Source organism: Canis lupus, chromosome 2 (assembly GCF_003254725.2).
Source record: "Canis lupus dingo isolate Sandy chromosome 2, ASM325472v2, whole genome shotgun sequence".
Classification (NCBI taxonomy): Eukaryota; Metazoa; Chordata; class Mammalia; order Carnivora; family Canidae; genus Canis; species Canis lupus.
The window spans coordinates 47,567,778-47,581,074 of record NC_064244.1 but is presented as its reverse complement, the minus strand read 5'-3'; the positions used below and the strand labels follow the sequence as shown (position 1 = coordinate 47,581,074).

Below are 13,297 nucleotides of genomic sequence, written 5' to 3'. Positions count from 1 at the left end.
CTGTGCATCAGGAAAACAGATACATCGTACCATAAACACGTTATTTTAACTTAAACTACAGACACGCACATCCCTTCATCAGGGCCTTCCCACTGGGTACGGGTCCATTAATTTAGACTTCGCATGGTCTTTCTTGCAAAAAAATAAAAATAAATAAGACCCATCACTCTGGTAGACTGTTGGCTCTTCACCCAAATTGATTCTCCCCCACTCCCTAAGAACAGATTGCAGTTCAGAGTGTTTCTGGCCCCCAAGCACACATTTCCCAGTCTCTCTTGCAGTTAGGTATGATCACGTGACTGAGGCCTTGTCAAAAGAGTGTTTGCAAAAGGGATGGGTTTGCAACAGAGTGTTTGCAGAGGCATCTGGGCTTAAGATAAGGGGACGCCTCCTCTACGCCTGTCCCTTTTCCAATTCCAGAACCCATAGCAGGCTTACAGCCCTGCAGGTAACAAGAGACCTTAAGGTTACGAGGTCAAAATGACAGAAAAACCCTGGACCCCCGAATACCCGCACACAAGACTTCCCTAGAACGCTCACCGTGGATGACTCCAGAGAAAAGCAAACAGGCAAATGAAAGTCAATCTTCTGTGAGCCGCAGGATTATTTACGAGGGCTTTTCATTCACGAGCCTTAGTATCCCCTCATAATTCAATCATCTGTGGTGTCCAGCCTCAACGTGTTAGTGTGGACTACAAATGTAAAGAAATATGTATACAGGAAACCATTGGAGGGTCGAATCCATCGCATTTTAATGGCTTTCCCTCCATTTTCTACAGATGTCTTCATTTTCACACTCATGTTTCATCCTTTTATTTTTATTTTTATTTATTTATTTATTTTTAATGATAGAGAGAGAGAGAGAGGCAGAGACACAGGCAGAGGGAAAAGCAGGTTCCATGCACCGGGAGCCCGACGTGGGATTCGATCCTGGGTCTCCAGGATTGCGCCCTGGGCCAAAGGCAGGCGCCAAACTGCTGCGCCACCCATGCACCGGGAGCCCGACGTGGGATTCGATCCTGGGTCTCCAGAATTGTGCCCTGGGCCAAAGGCAGGCGCCAAACTCCCCTGTTTCATCCTTTTAAAGTAAAATTTGACTAAATTGACTAAATGGACATGGGGTTTTATCTCACAACCTGAGATCATGACCTCAATTGAAACCAAGAGACAGACACTTAACCAACTGAGCCATCCAATGGTCCCATATTTGACTCAATTCTTATGGCACACGCTGACCCTTGATGCATCAGCCCCTGCTTTTCTGCGAACCATCCTCAAACTCACTTGTCTGCAGCCAGCGATTTAGGCTGGTTCTGCTGAGCGCCTTCCTGTGGCAGCTGCAAGCCGACCGGGCAGCTCTGCTTCTGGGGTGGCCCAATGTTGCCTGAGGCAAAGGGGACAACTAGGCCATCATCCACAGACCACCTGGTCAGGGAGCTGCAGTGTGCAGAGCCTCTCGAGGGCACACGCCCCTTCCGTTGCATCCTATGGTTCAAAGCCAGTCCCAAGGCCGGCCACACTTCAAGGGTAGGGGAATGCGTGGCACCTCTGGATGGCAGACACTGCAAAGTCATTTTGCCAAGAGGCACAGATACAGGAAGGGAGTTTGTTGTGAACACAGTTTCTCAACAGTCCTCCACAGCCAGTGAACATACAACCCAAGGGATGGGAAACAAAATGAATGAGAATCCCTCTGGAGTAACCACTAGCCAAGTGTATGCCCATGGGTGCCAAGCATGTCCGTCAATATGGCCTGCAGGAGGAACTGAGGTCACCATGAAGGAAAACCATGAAGTGGACAGCAGTAAAAAGACACCCTGATATTTCCAAAATTTGGGAAACTTAGAGCAAGAGGAACTGCTTTTGCCTGCCAAGTTACAAACTTTCTAGGATAAGAATGGTGGGGCAGAGAAAGTTGGTGTGTGCTCACTAAATGTCCCACGTGCACACTACATTTCCGAGTCCCCCGTCCCAAAGTTATAGTGGGGCCGCGGGACTAGCTCTGGCTAACGAGCTATATTACTCCTGGTCTGAAACAATAGAACCAGCGTGCCTCTTTGATCCTCCTTTTCCCGTTTAGTAGTGACCTTGAAATCCACACGTACCAGATGGTTGAGCTACAAGATTAAGGAGGGCCATCTAGTCTAGAATAAACTTCATATGAGTGAGTAATAACACTGTGCTGAGTTACACCACTGAGACTTCAGGATTTATCTTTAACATATGCAAGTCTACCCAACGGTAATGCTTACTTGAACACGCACAAGACCTCGAGGGAGACCAAAATAATCTGTGTAGTGCATCCATGCTCCAGAATCGGAATTCAATGATCAGCGCATGGAGTTGCTCAGAGAGTCCCAGGAACACAGAATTATTCAGTGTTAGGTTAGTTATGTTCCCAAAAAGAAACTCATTTTTTTTTTTAAGAGAGTGTTCTTTGACAAGATCTATATTCTCCAAGCCTTAGGAAAAATTAACTAGAAAGACCATTCTAGAATGCCCAAACTCCTCCCCCGTTACTCTGCAGCCATGGTAGGAGGAAAGAGCAGGTGGAAGGTACATAGTGTGCCTATTTTTGCTTTACTGGGAATATTTTCTATTACTGGGCACCGACTCTATCTGTAGACCAACCGCCATTCACCCAAATGGAAGAGCAGAGAGAGGCCTCGTTTCGTATCAATAGACTGAGAGTACAAAAAACTCTAGTTGTACCATAGATCCTCTGGCCAGGCGCCTGACCTTACTCCCCCCACCTCCTGAAAGGCATACTAGCTCACAACCAGAGCTCCTGGACTGTGGCAAAGCCCCTGGTCAAACCCTGAATACAAAAGGTCCAGATGCCACGTTCTATAGAGAGCCTCAGGGAGGCAGACAGTTCATCTACTCCCTTGGGTGACCTTTTTGTCTCCTTGTGGGTGGACGGGTTGAACGTAAGCCTCATTATGATGAGAATTAGAATTAGAAAAAGCAGATAAACGTGTTTGTCCATAAGGTATCATAACAATAGAGCGATTATAAGTATTCTGGGACACTGAAACTAAACCCCCATTTGGGAACATTTACAAGTCCTCTGAGGTTTGAGCTGCTCCTTCCAACACCACCTCACTTGGGAGGACATCCCTCTACCTCTGTAATATCCCCCCAGCCTGGTGCATCTGGTGAAAGTGGGGAAGGCGCCAACTATGATGCACACAGGTCGACAGACCTTTAAGTTAAAGAAAGGGAACTAGGGGAGGAGGCTCAGCTTGGAGGAGGATAAGCAGAGAAGACAACGACAAGCAGAGAGAGGAGGTACATGGTCCACTGCTCCTACGCTGAGGATCTGAGGCCTGGACTCGACTCTACCTGAGGCACCGTGATGGGCTCCAGAGCCCAGGTCACCCAACATCACAGATTGCACTGCATTCTCCCTGGATTACAGAAAATGCCAGCGTCCCTTCCTCCAGGGGTAATGAGCGAGACGTCTAACTGGTCAAGCACAGGAAGTGGTGAATAAAACACCGGTGAAGACAGGAAGGTGCAGGCATGGGCAGCCTGAAGCAGTGCCAGCCTCAACCCCCACCCAGCCCCCGGTGGCCGCCTTTCTCCACATGTCTGGGCTCTGTACTGGTGGCCCTTGTCCTGCCTCACCCAGCCCTAGCATACTTACTTTTTTAAAATTTTGAAAAATAAATTTTTTTAAATTAAAAAATTTTTGTCTCAGACCCCTAATAAAGGCAGAATCAAACTATCTTTTAAATTGGGAGAGACGGGGATCCCTGGGTGGCCCAGCGGTTTAGCGCCTGCCTTAAGCCCAGGGCCTAATCCTGGAGTACCGGGATCGAGTCCCGCATGGGGCTCCCTGCATGGAGCCTGCTTCTCCCTCTGCCTGTGTCTCTGTCTCTCTCTCTCTCTCTTTCTCCCTGTGTCTCTCATGAATAATTAAATGGAATCTTTAAAAAATAAATAAATTGGGAGAGACGGGCAGTTTGAGCATCGGCCTTCGGCTCAGGGCATGATCCTGGAATCCTGGGATTGAGTCCCGCATCAGGATCCCCACGGAGAGCTTGCTTCTCCCTCTGCCTATGTCTCTGCCTCTTTCTCTGTGTCTCTCATGAATAAATAAATAAAATATTTTTTAAAAATAAAAAATTGGGAGGGAAAAGGCCAGGTATTTTTTAAACCTTGCGCATGTCCCCTGGCACCTCCAGCTCTCTGAGTACAGGGGTTGGTGGCTGGAGCCATAAGGCTCTGGAGGAAACTGAGGCCCCTGAGAAGCTGGAGGACACTGTCAGACCCACTGTCCAAAACCTTCCCACTCCTCAGAATCCGGTGTCAAGGCCAATTCTATTAGGTCGTCTCAAATGCTTTGCCCCGAAGAAGCCTCCCAGAGGACCTCGCTGGAAGTTTGCTTGGGCATTCATCAGGTCATTCATGTCATGAATAAGTGTGTCTTTTTTCCTCTTACAAAATTCCATGCATGCTTGACTACATGACATATTTACGGAGGAGAAAAGTAATTTCAACATAACAAAGAAATGTGTTTGGAGTGGGGTCTCTGGCTGTGGCCCTGCCAGGTGATCAGCTATGTGGAGCTGAGTGATGACGATGGCCCCAGGTCTCAGTTTCTCCACCCACAAAAGGGCTGAACTGCAGCTCTGAGGGCCCCTGGGCCTAGCATCTCATCAGACTGGGAACTCTCATCCCATCTCTGGTACAGCATATGGGTACAGCTCTGTGCTCAATCTACATGGGCCGCAGACTCCCCAGGGAAGAATGAGACAGAGGACCTGCCTTTGGGGGTCCAGGCCTCACTGGGTTAGCGGTCGTCACCACCCATAGTCATTTGGGGGTTTTTTTGTTTTTTGTTTTTTGTTTTTGTTTTTGTTTTTTTAGTCATTTGTTTATCAAACTACACTGCGATGTTGGGCACTATTGACCAGCATAATCTCATTTAACCTTCACCTTAGGATGCAGGAAATATTAAACTCTCATTTTACAGATGAAGACGCTGGAGGCTCCCCAGGTCACTCAGCTAGGAAATGGCAGAGTCGGGACCCAATTTCAGGCAATCTAGCTCCGAAGTTCACGCTCCTAACCATGGTGGGCTTGCAATGCTGTTGTCCGTTCATCTGACTCCCCTCCCACCAACTCTCCAGCCAAGAGCTTACAATTTCATAGGAGGGAAGAAAGCCTCCAACATAGAATTGCCAAGAGTATCTTGCCTAAGAATGGCTCAGAATAGTCCAGTCATTATCATCAGCCTTGGTGTTAGATGACGGATCCCGGTGGATTAAACAGATCTACCACTGCCTTCTGTGAGTCCAGCATTGAGAATACATCCCCGGGGGGATATGGAATAAGAGGAAAGGGCAGGTGGACAAAATCAAATGCCCTCCAGGGAGGGCCATCTTCGAACACTTCAACAATGCTGTCCTTCTCAGCATAGTATCCAAGGGCTAGGCCTGGTCTCGCCACGATCCCCAACTCTCCCCTACCATTCCTAGTTCTTGGTGATCGTTCCCTTTTCCAAGCCTAGAGGGAGGGATTCAGCAAATACAGGTATGTAAAAACAATATGATCTGTGAAATAATAGATTCCATGAAGACAGAATTTGGTGAATTATTTGTTTACCAGGTTTTGTTCATCTAGGCAACAAGAATCTTTTTGAAAAATAATCTTTCCTTCTCTGATTATCATGGTAATACATTTTCGTTATAGATATTTTAAATGATACAGAAACATATACAGAGAAGAAAATAAATACCCGCAGTAGATCCACACACCATCAACCTTATGGTGGATATCTGTGAATCTTTTTTCTATGCATCTTTGTATATTTTCAATACAAAAATAGGAGATCACTCGATAGCTTGCCTTTTTAACTAAACAACACAGGTTTAAAGGCCAAATGGGATTGCATATGAGTAGCACGATGAAAAAATTAATATATAAAAATACAACGGCTAGTGGATGCTTTTGCCTTTTAAGTATGGGGGACTGCATAATTTTTGGAGAAAATTATATGCTGTGTCATTCCATTTGCAGAGACTGGCTGGAGAATTAGAAAGTCAAATTAAACCTTCCCAAGTCCTTCTGCATTACTGAAGAGCTTGAACCCAGAGGACGCAAATCCTGTGTGAGACTTTGCATCGGCAAGCAGAGGGCTAAAGTTGTGGAGGGGTTGAAAGAGGTAAAACAATTGTGGGGGCCTGGAGTGAGTAAAATAAATATTTAGGAGTCTACAGTGCTGCTAATATAACAGGAACACCCATCCCCAATCTTTAGTAGAGGCTGCTATACATCCAGATGCCTCGCCAGCTTGGTTTGAGGATGCTCCAAGAACAGAGTGATTTGTCTGGGCTGCCACACAGCCTGAGTTTTGACAGAGCCAGAACTCAGCACTGAGAGTGCCCAGTAGAACTTAACCCTGGAAATTCATGAATCCTAGAGACGATACTGAAATTTCCAAAGCCTGTCAGAAAGCTTAAGCTAAATTCACTTCCATCTCAATGGGTAGGGAAACCTCAGATGCCATATAGGTTATAGGGTTACAGTGCTGCTGTCCCAAAAGTTATTTATCCAACCTCCAACTATCATTCATTTAGACCACTAATGTCTTTTCGTTCTTACCAATAAATAATGATAAACACCACAGCAGAGATTGCTAACTCGTCACTAAAATCCACATCCTCCTCCTCCTTCCTGGTCGTGTAACTTGACTACACTTCTTAGCCTCCCTGACAATTAGCTGTGGTCATGTGACACAGCTATAGCCTACAGAACATGAGTGGAGGTGACATGCCATCTCTAGGCCAAGGCTTTCTTTTTTTAAGATATATTATTTATTTATTCATGAGAGACAGAGAGAGAGGAGCAGAGACACAGGCAGAGGGAGAAGAAGGCTCCCTGTGAGGAGCCTGATGTGGGACTCAATCACAGAACCTCGGGATCATGACCCAAGCCAAAGGCAGATGCTCCACCACTGAGCTACCCAGGTGCCCCTAGGCCAAGGCTCTTAATGTGTGCTTCATGCTTTGCCTTTCTCCTTCTACCCACTAGATGCAAAAAATGACAAGGCCCTAGGGAACAATGGAGCCACGAGATGGAAGGAGGCTGGATCCCTGAATTACTTCATGGAAGGCAGCCTCCTGCCAGACTGGAATCCCACTCTCAACTATTTCATAAATGAGAATGTGCCATTCTACATTTTTTGGCTTATCTGGCACTGGATTTCTAGCTTATCCTAACTATGCAAACATCTTTAGCTATAAATGCTTACATATCTATCTGATATTAGTTAGAATAGCCACGAATTCACGATCAAGTTTAGAACGTTTTAAAATACTTGATGCAACACTGCCAGACTGAACCTAGAGTTTTGACTCTGAAAATCATTTGAAGTCCTCCCAACCCCTATAACTATGTGAAACAATGTGTCAAATGGTTCTTCAACTCACTCCTTTATAAGGAAATAAAAAGCATTTGCTGAGAATGACTGGACTCTCCCTTTATACTAAGCATGCTACATATTCCGTTTATAACCTATGTTTAACCACAAAGAATAACATTTAATATTAGTTTTAATGCCTCCTCATTAGGAAACCACTTGGCACTCTTAATCTATATGACACATCTCCATCCTTTTGTCCCTACACATTGTTCTTATCTGGCACTATCCTGTTGGGCCTGGAACGTCTGCCTCTAACTTTAAAACTTTTGATATTCAGCCACAATTTTTGTTTCTCCAAGTGATTTTTTAGAAGATTTTATTTATTTATGTTAGAGAGAGAGAAAGAGCATGAGTAGTGGGGAGGAGGAGAGGGAGAGGGAAAATCCCAAGCAGACTCTGTGCTGAGCACTGAGCCTGATGTGGGGCTCAATCTCACAACCCTGAGATCATGACCTGAGCCAAGATCAAGAGATAGGCGCTTAACCGACTGAGCCACCGAGGTGCTCCTCAAAGTGATTTTTAAAGTACTTTTATGTATTGTCTGTAGGAACTGCATCTGAGCAAAATGATTTTGAGTGGCTTCTTAGCTCATTTGGGTAAGTAGGTTCTAAAACCAGCCGTTAAAAGAAAAATCTGCATGTGTTCTGATCCGTGGAAATCTCACTGAATCATGTACAAATAAAAATGTACGACCTGACATATTCATTCCTGTACAGAATGAGTATGTAAAAAAGTACATATTGTATGCAGTAATTTATGGCATATAATATGAACCTAAAGTATGGCAATACTTAAAGTATTGACAGTTAAAGGCTTAACGAAAATAGTCAAAATATTTAACAATAAAGGGTTAATTCAAGAACCTATGGTACATCGTGGTGCCCAGGGAGTTGTGTCATTCAGATCTTGAACACAGTCCTCTGTGGGGGGAGCAGAGTTGACCAGGAGCCTCCTCCTGCTCTCACCCCTTTTGATCCACACGGGTGTTCATGTGGAGGCCATGCTTCCTACCTGCTGCCCATAACCACTGACTAAACATGGTGACGGTGCCAGAGCCACCAGTGTCTAGTGTTGGACCCGAATGGCCAAATGGGCAACCTCTGCCCAGGGACTGACTCCCCATCAGCCTGGGCAAGACCTTCTCAGAAGTACGCTGCTCTTCCTACCCGAACCTTCCTTCCACTCTCCTTTCCCAGGTGTCAGATGTCCCGGCTCCCTCTCCCTTTGTCCTTCATCGGGACGTCTCCTGCTACCTTTCCTGTACAATCAGTCCTCTCTTGGCCTGACCTAACAGAATACTCATCCATCAAATATTAAGGCAATTTTCATATATTATACTTATAAGAAATACACAAGGACAGAAAAAATAGGATGTGATGCCATCAAAAAAGTCAATATTCCAAATGTACATACAACATGATCCTAATGTTGTTTTTATATTTAAAAAAGAAATAGAGCAATAAAATCTTTTACACATGTACGTCACAACATTGAGAATGATTATTTCCAGTTGAATGGATTATGAGTGGTTTGTTGCTGCTTCTCTACCCTTTAATTTATTTTCCAGTGTTTTAATAATAAGCATTATTACCTTTATTACCAGACACAAAAATAAAGTGCATACACACACACACACACACACACACACACAGTGCCCATAAGGACTGGCAAGTCCCTCTGAGGTTGCACACCATCTGAACAGAGAGCAGTGGCTGGCCTCCCCTCTGGAGGCCGGAGCACAGGAGTCAAGCACAGCTAAGTACGCAAGAAATACAGATTATAATGTCACCACTGAACAGCTTCAAAAATGTGGTTGGCTGATTCCAGATGTTCTGAAAATCCAAACCGCATTTAGGAACCTTGACGGAGCACCCAAAGAGAACAAAGCAGATGGAGTGCCAATCCTACTGAGCATTGCTTGCTTTAGCTTCATTATGTTTTCAAAGAAATTGGTTAATATAATACTACCAAGTCAGTATTTAACCAAGCTACTTTTTTAAAGTGCTTATTCTGTAAGCAAGAAAGGTGTCTTCTCCTCTTGGAAGGACAGATAACTTTCCTCCTCAGTCATTGGGGAACACACACACTGGCCCTACACTTGGCCCCATCCAACTCATCCTCCTCCCTCCAGCAGGGAGCCACCCGTGTCTGCTGTACTTGAGGAACACCAGTGAATCAAAATGTCAGAACCACGTAACAGCACCACCAACACAACACGACTAACATTTATCAGACGCCTCCTGTGTGCCAGACAATGTTCTAAACACGTTCCATACACTAAATAGCTCATCGAATCTTCATAGGAATCCCATAGGAAGTACTAAGGCCATCCTCATTTAACCCAGGAGGGCGCAGAGGTGCGAAGAGGTAACGTAGCCAGAAGCCCACAGTCAATGTGCAGTTTGGAGCCGGAGTTTGAGCCCGGACATCACAAAAGACAAATAAGAGGAGAAAACCCAAGTGTGCAGCTCAGGTCCAGAGGCTTAATGGAAAGTTGGACAGCTCTTGATAAGCAGCAGGGAAAGGCCGATTTCACTGGGGAGCAAAGCAGTCAAAACAGATGAAAGTATAGAAATTTAAAAGGAATAAATAAATAAATAAATAAATAAATAAATAAATAAATAAAATGTAATGATAGAAACCAGGGAGGGGACACCTGGGTGGCTCAATGGTTGACCATCTGCCATTTGGCTCAGTGCGTGATCCCGGGGTCCTGGGATCAAGTCCCGCACTGGACTCCCCACAGGGAGCCTGTGTCTCCCTCTGCCTGTGTCTCTGCCTCTCTCTGTGTCTCTCATGAATAAATAAATTAAAAACACACACACACACACACACACACAAGGGAAGGTGTCAGGCGAAGGCCACCAAGTGGGCACTGAAAGGCAAACAGGTAAGGGAGGAGGACACGCACCAAGCAGCCAGGCTGGGGGAGCAGCCGAACAAAGTCAGAGAAGCCAATTGGTGATGGGAAGGGTCGTGGGGAGGAAGGGGCATGAGCCTGTGACTATGGATCTGGCACAAGGGATAGGGAATAAACAGAGGAATCCAGGACAGAGAGACAGATTGATAGCCAAGAGGAAGGAACGCAAATGCAGGGGGACAGTTATCTCCACCCTGAAAAAGCAAGAGGCAAGGAAGAGGAAAAAAACGGATCTGAGGGGGGATTTGCATCATTTCTTCTTCAGTGTTATGTCAACCCTTGTGTGATGCCTACCTCAGCTACCCTGCCGAACAGAGAGAGACGAGCTCCCCCCTCACGGCTTCCTCCACGCAATGACGGGCACCACGCCAGCCCTCCCTGTCGCCTGTGCATGGAGCTGGGTGGATGGTTGACTTTCTGCACGTCCTTTGGGTTTGGGGGGGTTCCTGCCAAGGATGAGGTGTGATTTCAGGTGACTAAGCACCATTTGAAAAGGAGAGTCTCCCCTTGAAGAATTAAAGCAGCTATAAGTGGAGAACCACTTATGTCAAGAAGGCCTATGTTCAGGCTTGACAGGTAGAATGTGCTCAATGCATGGTGGTCATGAGGAGGAGGGTGTGTGTCCCCCACTCAAAAATAGTCAGCTGGTGGAGCACCTGATTCCTGAACTCGGGTTGTAAATTCAAGCCCCATGTTGGGTGTAGAGATTACTTAAAAATAAAATCTTAAAAAAAAATAAATAAAAGTCACTGTCTCCCCACAGGACTAGGACCAAGTCCAGGCACCCAGGCCAGGCTGCAAAAGCTCTCCATTGGCCTAGCCTCCAACTTCTATGTCATTATAACCTTCATCACACAATTAACTCACAATATTACATGCTGGCAGCTTGAGCTCTCCTGAGAAATGCCCCAAAGCCTCTGCAAGAAGATTTAAGAATTAAATTCAGGATTTAGGGGGGGCGTGCATCCCCTTCCTCACAGAGGTAAGTCATGGATCACAGAAGTTTGCCTACCAGTTCAGTCTTTCAGGTCCAGGGGGGCCCAGTGAGGAGCTACCATAAGCTACATCCCAAAGCATTGGTCAACCTCAGATATGTAGAGAAGACAGCGCCGGGTCATTGGTGAACAGCTTTCTGGCCAGGCAGCAGTAGAACAGGAGGGAAACACTGGAGACTTCGAGATTAATGGAACAAGGAAAGAAAGCAAACATCGCATACTTTCAATTGGAAAAATGAAGCCGGAATACTGTGTTTTAAGGTAGACGGCCACAAGCGGTCAGGCTTAAAAATAAGCAGAACAGCACTGTGCCCAGGGCCCGTTTGGCAAAGCCTGGGGAATTCTAGAGCAAGTAAGAAAAAAAATTGCTGTTGACACTGTTTTCCACGTAACTAAGGTTAGAAGCCACTTGGGTCTGTGTTCCAGACACACAGATCTCACTCTCACCAATCCCTCTGATGGCTCTCTGCAAAGATGCTACTTTTATTATATTTGGGTTTTGATGTTTTTGCCCTTCTGGCAGTTTCCTCCCATTTGGAAGCCTTATCCCCATGATTCTAGTCCCAGCTCTGCACAGAGGCTTGTGACACAAACTTGTCTGGCCATCAGAATGCCACCTACACTGGCCATGGGGATTGGTTCAGGGTTGGGTCTGCGGCCCAACAAGAACAAGTAAGATACAACAAGACCTCTGTCGGGCAGCAGGGAAAAGGGAATGTGCTTTTTCCTACTGGAATCTCCATGAATAAAATAACACATACTTGGGACAGTACTAGAAGCCAACACTACGGAAAACAGAGCCAAGAAGTGGCGAGAAAGTGGATTCCTACAACACTGTCTGAGCCCTTAGGTCAAACTGTACCTGAAGCCAGGATCTCCCAACAAGGTCAATCACACTAGCCAATAAACTCCCATTTTTTGAAGCCGGGTTGAATTGGGTTCCATCCTCATCATTGAGAGAGTCACAACCAGTGGAGAAATAGAAGCAGAGGCTCCAATAAACTTCTCTCCTTATCTCTGGGTGGCCCCCAGACTGGGAGGCATACTCTCTTCCCTGTACCTGCCTGGCATGCAAGACCCTGAACTCAAAGGCTGTGCCTTAGTGGAGGGAGAGCTGGTATAGACTCCCTAAGACCCAGGCCACACTTCACCCAGACGTACTAGGAAAATATCCACCCATTTTTGGCCGCAGAGAGGCCTCAGGCAGCCAGGAGGGAGAGCCAGCTGTAGGAAGCCCTCTATATACTTTCTGTCCCATAATCTTCACCGTAGGAGCCCGTCTTGCCCACTGTCCTGTCCTCCAGCTCAGTCCACCATCTCCAGTGGCACTGGTCTCTCTGCTGTCCCCAGACCACATCAAGTGTCCTCCTGACTCCACAGACGGGCTCCTTCCCACCTGGCTTCCCCTACTTCTCCCTGTTTACCCATCTCCCTGGCCCCTACTCCATGACCTGCTCAAACATTTCCATGTCCTCTGGCCACAATACCCCACGCTCGAACTCAGATTCCTTATCTACAAAGTAGGACAGTGATCTGTTGGAGATTTGGCTGTTAAAACATAATTTTGGTAATCACGACAGTAAGACCCAACATTCATGGAGCTCATATATGTCAGGCACTGCCTGCGTCCTGTCCACAGTTACCTCATTTAACCCTCCTGCATCCTAAGAAGAAAGATATTGTTCTAAAATACATTTAGGCAACAGAGGCACAGGGAGGTTCAGTAACTTGCCCAGTGTCGCATGACTAGAAGGTGACAGCCGTACTTCCAACCCAAGCAGTTGGGTGCCCGAACTTTCATTGTGAACTGCTACACTCGGCTGCTCCGATTGGGATCAAGATGAAGCAAGAGCACGGGGTCGAGGAGTGTCAGGATCCTGCCCAAACCTCTTCCACCCTCAACTGTGACTCCCCTCAGAGAAGGAGGCCTACAAGGAACATTGGCAAGAT

General features: G+C 46.3%; 1 long non-coding RNA gene across 2 annotated transcripts in view; it reads right to left on the bottom strand.

Moving 5' to 3' along the window:
* Positions 1-13,297, bottom strand: part of LOC112660410 (uncharacterized) — a 35,637-nt gene that overhangs the window by 20,029 nt on the left and 2,311 nt on the right. The window lies entirely within an intron of this gene.